Source organism: Canis lupus, chromosome 38, assembly GCF_048164855.1.
Source record: "Canis lupus baileyi chromosome 38, mCanLup2.hap1, whole genome shotgun sequence".
Lineage (NCBI taxonomy): Eukaryota > Metazoa > Chordata > Mammalia > Carnivora > Canidae > Canis > Canis lupus.
In genome coordinates this window covers 30,695,782-30,709,615 of record NC_132875.1, presented here as the reverse complement: position 1 = coordinate 30,709,615, position 13,834 = coordinate 30,695,782, and positions in this window count along the sequence as shown.

Below are 13,834 nucleotides of genomic sequence, written 5' to 3'. Positions count from 1 at the left end.
TGAGAGTTGAGCTCACCCTCAGTCCCTCACAGTTCCACACTGCCTGCAGAGTGAGTTTCGCACGTCTTCACCAGAGACGTTTGCCAGAGGCTTCTGAGACGCAAGTTAACAATGCAGACCTGGAGGGTATCTCCAGGTGCAGTAGAGTGGTAATCTGGGAACCTCCTGACTCAGAATACTGCTACCTTCACACTGTCATAAGAATGCAGCTAGTTGAGAGCTGGCTTCAAGGCATGCTTCCCTGTGAGAGCTGAGGACAGGGCAGGACCCTCCCGCATCCTGCCTGACTGTAGACTTACCTGCTAACCTCCTTCTGTTAGTGGCTGGGATAGTTTGTGGGAAAAGCATGTGTAAGCATTGGGCCTGAACTCCCGTGTATCTGAGTTGAATAGAGCGATTTCCAAAGTCCTTCTTCAATAGGAGTGTAGCTAGGTTCCAACTCCCATGTCCGAGTGGGTAGCAGACATCTGCCACCCATGCATACACACTTCTGAGTGTTGAGCTTATGGCCTGTAACCCAACATCCTGCCTGCCGCTACCTTTCGCTTCCAAAATGCCTAGGCTCGCTGCTTGACGCAAGTGTTGGGAGAGGTAACTGGAATCTCCCGGCACACAAGACGAGTGCCTCCAAGCTCAATCAAGCGATTTCCTAGTAATTCCTGGGGTAGACTGGTGCTACATACTAAGTTCCATACGTGAGTAGGTAGTTGAACGCCTTGTCCAAAAACATCTTACTTCTGAGAGTTGAGCTCACCCTCAGTCCCTCACAGTTCCACACTGCCTGCAGAGTGAGTTTCGGACGTCTTCACCAGAGACGTTTGCCAGAGGCTTCTGAGACGCAAGTTAACAATGCAGACCTGGAGGGTATCTCCAGGTGCAGTAGAGTGGTAATCTGGGAACCTCCTTACTCAGAATACTGCTACCTTCACACTGCCATAAGAATGCAGCTAGTTGAGAGCTGGCTTCTAGGCATGCTTCCCTGGGAGTGCTGAGGACAGGGCAGAACCCACCCGCATCCTGCCTCACTGTAGGCGCAGCTGCTAACATCCTAATGTTAGTGGCTGAGAGAGGTTGCGGGAAAAGCATGTTTAAGCATTGGGCCTGAACTCCTGTGTATCTGAGTTGAATACAGCGATTTCCAATGGCCTTCTTCAATCAGAGTGTAGCTAGTTTCCAACTCCCATGTCAGAGTGGGTAGCAGACATCTGTCTCCCCTGCATACACACTTCTGAGAGTTGAGCTTAAGGCCTGTACCTCCCCATCCAGCCTGCTGGTTCCTTTCACTTCTAAAAGGCCTAGGCTCGCTGTTTGACGGAAGTGTTGGGAGAGGTAATTGGAATCTCCCGGCACACAAGACTAGGGCCTCCAAGCTCATTCCAGCGATTGCCTAGTAATTCGTGTGGTAGACTGGTGCTACATACTAAGTTCCATACGTGAGAAGGTAGCTGAACGCCTTGTCCAAAAGCATCTTACTTCTGAGAGTTGAGCTCACCCTCAGTCCCTCACAGTTCCACACTGCCTGCAGAGTTAGTTTCAAAGGTCTTCACCAGAGACGTTTGCCACAGGCTTCTGAGACGCAAGTTAACAATGCAGACCTGGAGGGTATCTCCAGGTGCAGTAGAGTGGTAATCTTGGAACCTCCTGACTCAGAATACTGCTACCTTCACACTGCCATAAGAATGCAGCTAGTTGAGAGCTGGCTTCTAGGCATGCTTCCCTGGGAGTGCTGAGGACATGGCAGAACCCACCCGCATCCTGCCTGACTGTAGGCGCAGCTGCTAACATCCTAATGTTAGTGGCTGAGAGAGGTTGCGGGAAAAGCATGTGTACGCATTGGGCCTGAACTCCTGTGTATCTGAGTTGAATACAGCGATTTTCAAAGGCCTACTTCAATCAGACTGTAGCTAGGTTCCAACTCCCATGTCAGAGTGGGTAGCAGACATCTGCCTCCCATGCATACACACTTCTGAGAGTTGAGCTGATGGCCTGTACCTCCACATCCAGCCTGCTGGTACCCTTCGCTTCTAAAAGGCCTAGGCTCGCTGTTTGACGGAAGTGTTGGGAGAGGTAACTGGAATCTCCCGGCACACAACACTCGTGCGTCCAAGCTCAATCCAGCGATTTGCTTGTAATTCCTTTGGTAGACTGGTGCTACATACTAAGTTCCATAAGTGAGAAGGAAGGTGAACGCCTTGTCCAAAAGCATCTTACTTCTGAGAGTTGAGCTCACCCTCAGTCCCTCACAGTTCCACACTGCCTGCAGAGTGAGTTTCGCAGGTCTTCACCACAGACTTTTGCCAGAGGCTTCTGAGACGCAAGTTAACAATGCAGACCTGGAGGGTATCTCCAGGTGCAGTAGAGTGGTAATCTTGGAACCTCCTGACTCAGAATACTGCTACCTTCATACTGCCATAAGAATGCAGCTTGTTGAGAGCTGGCTTCTAGGCATGCTTCCCTGGGAGTGCTGAGGACAGGGCAGAACCCTCCCGCATCCTGCCTGACTGTAGGCGTAGTTGCTAGCATCCTAAACTTAGTGGCTGAGAGAGGTTGCGGGAAAAGCATGTGTAAGCATTGGGCCTGAACTCCTGTGTAACTGAGTTGAATACAGCGATTTCCAATGGCCTTCTTCAATCAGAGTGTAGCTAGGTTCCAACTCCCATGTCAGAATGGGGAGCAGACATCTGCCTCCCATGCATACACACTTCTGAGAGTTGAGCTTATGGCCTGTACATCTCCATCCACCCTGCTGGTACCCTTCGCTTCTAAAAGGCCTAGGCTCGCTGTTTGACGGAAGTGTTGGGAGAGGTAATTGGAATCTCCCGGCACACAAGACTAGTGCCTCCAAGCTCATTCCAGCGATTGCCTAGTAATTCCTGGGGTAGACAGGTGCTACATACTAAGTTCCATACGTGAGAAGGTAGCTGAACGCCTTGTCCAAAAGCATCTTACTTCTGAGAGTTGAGCTCACCCTCAGTCCCTCACAGTTACACACTGCCTGCAGAGTGAGTTTCGCAGGTCTTCACCAGAGACGTTTGCCACAGGCTTCTGAGACGCAAGTTAACAATGCAGACCTGGAGGGTATCTCCAGGTGCAGTAGAGTGGTAATCTCGGAACCGCCTTACTCAGAATACTGCTACCTTCACACTGTCATAAGAATGCAGCTAGTTGAGAGCTGGCTTCTAGGCATGCTTCCCTGTGAGAGCTGAGGACAGGGCAGAACCCTCCCGCATCCTGCCTGACTGTAGACGTACCTGCTAACCTCCTTATGTTAGTGGCTGGGATAGGTTGTGGGAAAAGCATGTGTAAGCATTGGGCCTGAACTCCCGAGTATCTGAGTTGAATACAGCGATTTCCAACATCCTTCTTCAATAGGAGTGTAGCTAGGTTCCAACTCCCATGTCCGAGTGGGTAGCAGACATCTGCCTCCCATGCATACACACTTCTGAGAGTTGAGCTTATGGCCTGTAACCCTACATCGTGCCTGCCGCTACCTTTCGCTTCCAAAAGGCCTAGGCTCGCTGCTTGACGCAAGTGTTGGAGAGGTAATTGGAATCTCCCGGCACACAAGACGAGTGCCTCCAAGCTCAATCAAGCGATTTCCTAGTAATTCCTGGGGTAGACTGGTGCTACATACTAAGTTCCAGACGTGAGTAGGTAGTTGAACGCCTTGTCCAAAAACATCTTACTTCTGAGAGTTGAGCTGACCCTCAGTCCCTCACAGTTCCACACTGCCTGCAGAGTGAGTTTCGCACGTCTTCACCAGAGACGTTTGCCAGAGGCCTCTGAGACGCAAGTTAACAATGCAGACCTGGAGGGTATCTCCAGGTGCAGTAGAGTGGTAATCTGGGAACCTCCTGTCTCAGAATACTGCTACCTTGACCCTGCCATAAGTATGCAGCTAGTTGACCGCTGGCTTCAAGACATGCTTCCCTGTGAGAGCTAAGGACAGGGCACAACCCTCCCGCATCCTGCTTGACTGTAGAAGGAGCTGCTAACGTCCTCATGTTAGTGGCAGGGAAAGGTTTTGAGAAATGCATGTGGAATCGTTGTGCCTGAACCCACGTGTATCTGAGTTGAATACAGCGATTTCCAAAGTCCTTTTTCATCAGAGTGTAGTAGGTTCCCACTCGCATGTACGAGTGGGTAGCAGACATCTGCCTCCCATGCATACACACTTCTGAGAGTTGAGCTTATGGCCTGTATCCCTACCTCCTGCCTGCAGCTAGCTTTCGCTTCCAAAAGGCCTAGGCTCGCTGCTTCACCGAAGTGTTGGGAGAGGTAACTGGAATCTCCCGGCAACAAGACTAGTGCCTCCAAGCTCAATCCAGCGATTTCCCAGTAATTCCTGGGGTAGACTGGTGCTACATACTAAGTTCCATATGTGAGAAGGTAGCTGAACGCCTTGTCCAAAATCATCTTACTGCTGAGAGTTGAGCTCACCCTCAGTCCCTCACAGTTCCACACTGCCTGCAGAGTGAGTTTCGCACGTCTTCACCAGAGACGTTTGCCAGAGGCTTCTGAGACGCAAGTTAACAATGCAGACCTGGAGGGTATCTCCAGGTGCAGTAGAGTGGTAATCTGGGAACCTCCTGACTCAGAATACTGCTACCTTCACACTGTCATAAGAATGCAGCTAGTTGAGAGCTGGCTTCAAGGCATGCTTCCCTGTGAGAGCTGAGGACAGGGCAGGACCCTCCCGCATCCTGCCTGACTGTAGACTTACCTGCTAACCTCCTTCTGTTAGTGGCTGGGATAGTTTGTGGGAAAAGCATGTGTAAGCATTGGGCCTGAACTCCCGTGTATCTGAGTTGAATAGAGCGATTTCCAAAGTCCTTCTTCAATAGGAGTGTAGCTAGGTTCCAACTCCCATGTCCGAGTGGGTAGCAGACATCTGCCACCCATGCATACACACTTCTGACAGTTGAGCTTATGGCCTGTAACCCAACATCCTGCCTGCCGCTACCTTTCGCTTCCAAAATGCCTAGGCTCGCTGCTTGACGCAAGTGTTGGGAGAGGTAACTGGAATCTCCCGGCACACAAGACGAGTGCCTCCAAGCTCAATCAAGCGATTTCCTAGTAATTCCTGGGGTAGACTGGTGCTACATACTAAGTTCCATACGTGAGTAGGTAGTTGAACGCCTTGTCCAAAAACATCTTACTTCTGAGAGTTGAGCTCACCCTCAGTCCCTCACAGTTCCACACTGCCTGCAGAGTGAGTTTCGGACGTCTTCACCAGAGACGTTTGCCAGAGGCTTCTGAGACGCAAGTTAACAATGCAGACCTGGAGGGTATCTCCAGGTGCAGTAGAGTGGTAATCTGGGAACCTCCTTACTCAGAATACTGCTACCTTCACACTGCCATAAGAATGCAGCTAGTTGAGAGCTGGCTTCTAGGCATGCTTCCCTGGGAGTGCTGAGGACAGGGCAGAACCCACCCGCATCCTGCCTCACTGTAGGCGCAGCTGCTAACATCCTAATGTTAGTGGCTGAGAGAGGTTGCGGGAAAAGCATGTTTAAGCATTGGGCCTGAACTCCTGTGTATCTGAGTTGAATACAGCGATTTCCAATGGCCTTCTTCAATCAGAGTGTAGCTAGTTTCCAACTCCCATGTCAGAGTGGGTAGCAGACATCTGTCTCCCCTGCATACACACTTCTGAGAGTTGAGCTTAAGGCCTGTACCTCCCCATCCAGCCTGCTGGTTCCTTTCACTTCTAAAAGGCCTAGGCTCGCTGTTTGACGGAAGTGTTGGGAGAGGTAATTGGAATCTCCCGGCACACAAGACTAGGGCCTCCAAGCTCATTCCAGCGATTGCCTAGTAATTCGTGTGGTAGACTGGTGCTACATACTAAGTTCCATACGTGAGAAGGTAGCTGAACGCCTTGTCCAAAAGCATCTTACTTCTGAGAGTTGAGCTCACCCTCAGTCCCTCACAGTTCCACACTGCCTGCAGAGTTAGTTTCAAAGGTCTTCACCAGAGATGTTTGCCACAGGCTTCTGAGACGCAAGTTAACAATGCAGACCTGGAGGGTATCTCCAGGTGCAGTAGAGTGGTAATCTTGGAACCTCCTAACTCAGAATACTGCTACCTTCACACTGCCATAAGAATGCAGCTAGTTGAGAGCTGGCTTCTAGGCATGCTTCCCTGGGAGTGCTGAGGACAAGGCAGAACCCACCCGCATCCTGCCTGACTGTAGGCGCAGCTGCTAACATCCTAATGTTAGTGGCTGAGAGAGGTTGCGGGGAAAGCATGTGTACGCATTGGGCCTGAACTCCTGTGTATCTGAGTTGAATACAGCGATTTTCAAAGGCCTACTTCAATCAGACTGTAGCTAGGTTCCAACTCCCATGTCAGAGTGGGTAGCAGACATCTGCCTCCCATGCATACACACTTCTGAGAGTTGAGCTGATGGCCTGTACCTCCACATCCAGCCTGCTGGTACCCTTCGCTTCTAAAAGGCCTAGGCTCGCTGTTTGACGGAAGTGTTGGGAGAGGTAACTGGAATCTCCCGGCACACAACACTCGTGCGTCCAAGCTCAATCCAGCGATTTGCTTGTAATTCCTTTGGTAGACTGGTGCTACATACTAAGTTCCATAAGTGAGAAGGAAGGTGAACGCCTTGTCCAAAAGCATCTTACTTCTGAGAGTTGAGCTCACCCTCAGTCCCTCACAGTTCCACACTGCCTGCAGAGTGAGTTTCGCAGGTCTTCACCACAGACTTTTGCCAGAGGCTTCTGAGACGCAAGTTAACAATGCAGACCTGGAGGGTATCTCCAGGTGCAGTAGAGTGGTAATCTTGGAACCTCCTGACTCAGAATACTGCTACCTTCACACTGCCATAAGAATGCAGCTAGTTGAGAGCTGGCTTCTAGGCATGCTTCCCTGGGAGTGCTGAGGACAGGGCAGAACCCTCCCGCATCCTGCCTGACTGTAGGCGTAGTTGCTAGCATCCTAAACTTAGTGGCTGAGAGAGGTTGCGGGAAAAGCATGTGTAAGCATTGGGCCTGAACTCCTGTGTAACTGAGTTGAATACAGCGATTTCCAATGGCCTTCTTCAATCAGAGTGTAGCTAGGTTCCAACTCCCATGTCAGAATGGGGAGCAGACATCTGCCTCCCATGCATACACACTTCTGAGAGTTGAGCTTATGGCCTGTACATCTCCATCCACCCTGCTGGTACCCTTCGCTTCTAAAAGGCCTAGGCTCGCTGTTTGACGGAAGTGTTGGGAGAGGTAATTGGAATCTCCCGGCACACAAGACTAGTGCCTCCAAGCTCATTCCAGCGATTGCCTAGTAATTCCTGGGGTAGACAGGTGCTACATACTAAGTTCCATACGTGAGAAGGTAGCTGAACGCCTTGTCCAAAAGCATCTTACTTCTGAGAGTTGAGCTCACCCTCAGTCCCTCACAGTTACACACTGCCTGCAGAGTGAGTTTCGCAGGTCTTCACCAGAGACGTTTGCCACAGGCTTCTGAGACGCAAGTTAACAATGCAGACCTGGAGGGTATCTCCAGGTGCAGTAGAGTGGTAATCTCGGAACCGCCTTACTCAGAATACTGCTACCTTCACACTGTCATAAGAATGCAGCTAGTTGAGAGCTGGCTTCTAGGCATGCTTCCCTGTGAGAGCTGAGGACAGGGCAGAACCCTCCCGCATCCTGCCTGACTGTAGACGTACCTGCTAACCTCCTTATGTTAGTGGCTGGGATAGGTTGTGGGAAAAGCATGTGTAAGCATTGGGCCTGAACTCCCGAGTATCTGAGTTGAATACAGCGATTTCCAACATCCTTCTTCAATAGGAGTGTAGCTAGGTTCCAACTCCCATGTCCGAGTGGGTAGCAGACATCTGCCTCCCATGCATACACACTTCTGAGAGTTGAGCTTATGGCCTGTAACCCTACATCGTGCCTGCCGCTACCTTTCGCTTCCAAAAGGCCTAGGCTCGCTGCTTGACGCAAGTGTTGGAGAGGTAATTGGAATCTCCCGGCACACAAGACGAGTGCCTCCAAGCTCAATCAAGCGATTTCCTAGTAATTCCTGGGGTAGACTGGTGCTACATACTAAGTTCCAGACGTGAGTAGGTAGTTGAACGCCTTGTCCAAAAACATCTTACTTCTGAGAGTTGAGCTGACCCTCAGTCCCTCACAGTTCCACACTGCCTGCAGAGTGAGTTTCGCACGTCTTCACCAGAGACGTTTGCCAGAGGCCTCTGAGACGCAAGTTAACAATGCAGACCTGGAGGGTATCTCCAGGTGCAGTAGAGTGGTAATCTGGGAACCTCCTGTCTCAGAATACTGCTACCTTGACCCTGCCATAAGTATGCAGCTAGTTGACCGCTGGCTTCAAGACATGCTTCCCTGTGAGAGCTAAGGACAGGGCACAACCCTCCCGCATCCTGCTTGACTGTAGAAGGAGCTGCTAACGTCCTCATTTTAGTGGCAGGGAAAGGTTTTGAGAAATGCATGTGGAATCGTTGTGCCTGAACCCACGTGTATCTGAGTTGAATACAGCGATTTCCAAAGTCCTTTTTCATCAGAGTGTAGTAGGTTCCCACTCGCATGTACGAGTGGGTAGCAGACATCTGCCTCCCATGCATACACACTTCTGAGAGTTGAGCTTATGGCCTGTATCCCTACCTCCTGCCTGCAGCTAGCTTTCGCTTCCAAAAGGCCTAGGCTCGCTGCTTCACCGAAGTGTTGGGAGAGGTAACTGGAATCTCCCGGCAACAAGACTAGTGCCTCCAAGCTCAATCCAGCGATTTCCCAGTAATTCCTGGGGTAGACTGGTGCTACATACTAAGTTCCATATGTGAGAAGGTAGCTGAACGCCTTGTCCAAAATCATCTTACTGCTGAGAGTTGAGCTCACCCTCAGTCCCTCACAGTTCCACACTGCCTGCAGAGTGAGTTTCGCACGTCTTCACCAGAGACGTTTGCCAGAGGCTTCTGAGACGCAAGTTAACAATGCAGACCTGGAGGGTATCTCCAGGTGCAGTAGAGTGTTAATCTGGGAACCTCCTGACTCAGAATACTGCTACCTTCACACTGTCATAAGAATGCAGCTAGTTGAGAGCTGGCTTCAAGGCATGCTTCCCTGTGAGAGCTGAGGACAGGGCAGGACCCTCCCGCATCCTGCCTGACTGTAGACTTACCTGCTAACCTCCTTCTGTTAGTGGCTGGGATAGTTTGTGGGAAAAGCATGTGTAAGCATTGGGCCTGAACTCCCGTGTATCTGAGTTGAATAGAGCGATTTCCAAAGTCCTTCTTCAATAGGAGTGTAGCTAGGTTCCAACTCCCATGTCCGAGTGGGTAGCAGACATCTGCCACCCATGCATACACACTTCTGACAGTTGAGCTTATGGCCTGTAACCCAACATCCTGCCTGCCGCTACCTTTCGCTTCCAAAATGCCTAGGCTCGCTGCTTGACGCAAGTGTTGGGAGAGGTAACTGGAATCTCCCGGCACACAAGACGAGTGCCTCCAAGCTCAATCAAGCGATTTCCTAGTAATTCCTGGGGTAGACTGGTGCTACATACTAAGTTCCATACGTGAGTAGGTAGTTGAACGCCTTGTCCAAAAACATCTTACTTCTGAGAGTTGAGCTCACCCTCAGTCCCTCACAGTTCCACACTGCCTGCAGAGTGAGTTTCGGACGTCTTCACCAGAGACGTTTGCCAGAGGCTTCTGAGACGCAAGTTAACAATGCAGACCTGGAGGGTATCTCCAGGTGCAGTAGAGTGGTAATCTGGGAACCTCCTTACTCAGAATACTGCTACCTTCACACTGCCATAAGAATGCAGCTAGTTGAGAGCTGGCTTCTAGGCATGCTTCCCTGGGAGTGCTGAGGACAGGGCAGAACCCACCCGCATCCTGCCTCACTGTAGGCGCAGCTGCTAACATCCTAATGTTAGTGGCTGAGAGAGGTTGCGGGAAAAGCATGTTTAAGCATTGGGCCTGAACTCCTGTGTATCTGAGTTGAATACAGCGATTTCCAATGGCCTTCTTCAATCAGAGTGTAGCTAGTTTCCAACTCCCATGTCAGAGTGGGTAGCAGACATCTGTCTCCCCTGCATACACACTTCTGAGAGTTGAGCTTAAGGCCTGTACCTCCCCATCCAGCCTGCTGGTTCCTTTCACTTCTAAAAGGCCTAGGCTCGGGATCTCTGGGTGGCGCAGCGGTTTGGCGCCTGCCTTTGGCCCAGGGCGCGATCCTGGAGACCCGGGATCGAATCCCACGTCGGGCTCCCGGTGCATGGAGCCTGCTTCTCCCTCTTCCTGTGTCTCTGCCTCTCTCTCTCTCTCTGTGACTATCATAAATAAATAAAATTTAAAAAAAAAAATAAATAAAAGGCCTAGGCTCGCTGTTTGACGGAAGTGTTGGGAGAGGTAATTGGAATCTCCCGGCACACAAGACTAGGGCCTCCAAGCTCATTCCAGCGATTGCCTAGTAATTCGTGTGGTAGACTGGTGCTACATACTAAGTTCCATACGTGAGAAGGTAGCTGAACGCCTTGTCCAAAAGCATCTTACTTCTGAGAGTTGAGCTCACCCTCAGTCCCTCACAGTTCCACACTGCCTGCAGAGTTAGTTTCAAAGGTCTTCACCAGAGACGTTTGCCACAGGCTTCTGAGACGCAAGTTAACAATGCAGACCTGGAGGGTATCTCCAGGTGCAGTAGAGTGGTAATCTGGGAACCTCCTGACTCAGAATACTGCTACCTTCACACTGCCATAAGAATGCAGCTAGTTGAGAGCTGGCTTCTAGGCATGCTTCCCTGGGAGTGCTGAGGACAAGGCAGAACCCACCCGCATCCTGCCTGACTGTAGGCGCAGCTGCTAACATCCTAATGTTAGTGGCTGAGAGAGGTTGCGGGAAAAGCATGTGTACGCATTGGGCCTGAACTCCTGTGTATCTGAGTTGAATACAGCGATTTTCAAAGGCCTACTTCAATCAGACTGTAGCTAGGTTCCAACTCCCATGTCAGAGTGGGTAGCAGACATCTGCCTCCCATGCATACACACTTCTGAGAGTTGAGCTGATGGCCTGTACCTCCACATCCAGCCTGCTGGTACCCTTCGCTTCTAAAAGGCCTAGGCTCGCTGTTTGACGGAAGTGTTGGGAGAGGTAACTGGAATCTCCCGGCACACAACACTCGTGCGTCCAAGCTCAATCCAGCGATTTGCTTGTAATTCCTTTGGTAGACTGGTGCTACATACTAAGTTCCATAAGTGAGAAGGAAGGTGAACGCCTTGTCCAAAAGCATCTTACTTCTGAGAGTTGAGCTCACCCTCAGTCCCTCACAGTTCCACACTGCCTGCAGAGTGAGTTTCGCAGGTCTTCACCACAGACTTTTGCCAGAGGCTTCTGAGACGCAAGTTAACAATGCAGACCTGGAGGGTATCTCCAGGTGCAGTAGAGTGGTAATCTTGGAACCTCCTGACTCAGAATACTGCTACCTTCACACTGCCATAAGAATGCAGCTAGTTGAGAGCTGGCTTCTAGGCATGCTTCCCTGGGAGTGCTGAGGACAGGGCAGAACCCTCCCGCATCCTGCCTGACTGTAGGCGTAGTTGCTAGCATCCTAAACTTAGTGGCTGAGAGAGGTTGCGGGAAAAGCATGTGTAAGCATTGGGCCTGAACTCCTGTGTAACTGAGTTGAATACAGCGATTTCCAATGGCCTTCTTCAATCAGAGTGTAGCTAGGTTCCAACTCCCATGTCAGAATGGGGAGCAGACATCTGCCTCCCATGCATACACACTTCTGAGAGTTGAGCTTATGGCCTGTACATCTCCATCCCCCCTGCTGGTACCCTTCGCTTCTAAAAGGCCTAGGCTCGCTGTTTGACGGAAGTGTTGGGAGAGGTAATTGGAATCTCCCGGCACACAAGACTAGTGCCTCCAAGCTCATTCCAGCGATTGCCTAGTAATTCCTGGGGTAGACAGGTGCTACATACTAAGTTCCATACGTGAGAAGGTAGCTGAACGCCTTGTCCAAAAGCATCTTACTTCTGAGAGTTGAGCTCACCCTCAGTCCCTCACAGTTACACACTGCCTGCAGAGTGAGTTTCGCAGGTCTTCACCAGAGACGTTTGCCACAGGCTTCTGAGACGCAAGTTAACAATGCAGACCTGGAGGGTATCTCCAGGTGCAGTAGAGTGGTAATCTCGGAACCGCCTTACTCAGAATACTGCTACCTTCACACTGTCATAAGAATGCAGCTAGTTGAGAGCTGGCTTCTAGGCATGCTTCCCTGTGAGAGCTGAGGACAGGGCAGAACCCTCCCGCATCCTGCCTGACTGTAGACGTACCTGCTAACCTCCTTATGTTAGTGGCTGGGATAGGTTGTGGGAAAAGCATGTGTAAGCATTGGGCCTGAACTCCCGAGTATCTGAGTTGAATACAGCGATTTCCAACATCCTTCTTCAATAGGAGTGTAGCTAGGTTCCAACTCCCATGTCCGAGTGGGTAGCAGACATCTGCCTCCCATGCATACACACTTCTGAGAGTTGAGCTTATGGCCTGTAACCCTACATCGTGCCTGCCGCTACCTTTCGCTTCCAAAAGGCCTAGGCTCGCTGCTTGACGCAAGTGTTGGAGAGGTAATTGGAATCTCCCGGCACACAAGACGAGTGCCTCCAAGCTCAATCAAGCGATTTCCTAGTAATTCCTGGGGTAGACTGGTGCTACATACTAAGTTCCAGACGTGAGTAGGTAGTTGAACGCCTTGTCCAAAAACATCTTACTTCTGAGAGTTGAGCTGACCCTCAGTCCCTCACAGTTCCACACTGCCTGCAGAGTGAGTTTCGCACGTCTTCACCAGAGACGTTTGCCAGAGGCCTCTGAGACGCAAGTTAACAATGCAGACCTGGAGGGTATCTCCAGGTGCAGTAGAGTGGTAATCTGGGAACCTCCTGTCTCAGAATACTGCTACCTTGACCCTGCCATAAGTATGCAGCTAGTTGACCGCTGGCTTCAAGACATGCTTCCCTGTGAGAGCTAAGGACAGGGCACAACCCTCCCGCATCCTGCTTGACTGTAGAAGGAGCTGCTAACGTCCTCATGTTAGTGGCAGGGAAAGGTTTTGAGAAATGCATGTGGAATCGTTGTGCCTGAACCCACGTGTATCTGAGTTGAATACAGCGATTTCCAAAGTCCTTTTTCATCAGAGTGTAGTAGGTTCCCACTCGCATGTACGAGTGGGTAGCAGACATCTGCCTCCCATGCATACACACTTCTGAGAGTTGAGCTTATGGCCTGTATCCCTACCTCCTGCCTGCAGCTAGCTTTCGCTTCCAAAAGGCCTAGGCTCGCTGCTTCACCGAAGTGTTGGGAGAGGTAACTGGAATCTCCCGGCAACAAGACTAGTGCCTCCAAGCTCAATCCAGCGATTTCCCAGTAATTCCTGGGGTAGACTGGTGCTACATACTAAGTTCCATATGTGAGAAGGTAGCTGAACGCCTTGTCCAAAATCATCTTACTGCTGAGAGTTGAGCTCACCCTCAGTCCCTCACAGTTCCACACTGCCTGCAGAGTGAGTTTCGCACGTCTTCACCAGAGACGTTTGCCAGAGGCTTCTGAGACGCAAGTTAACAATGCAGACCTGGAGGGTATCTCCAGGTGCAGTAGAGTGGTAATCTGGGAACCTCCTGACTCAGAATACTGCTACCTTCACACTGTCATAAGAATGCAGCTAGTTGAGAGCTGGCTTCAAGGCATGCTTCCCTGTGAGAGCTGAGGACAGGGCAGGACCCTCCCGCATCCTGCCTGACTGTAGACTTACCTGCTAACCTCCTTCTGTTAGTGGCTGGGATAGTTTGTGGGAAAAGCATGTGTAAGCAT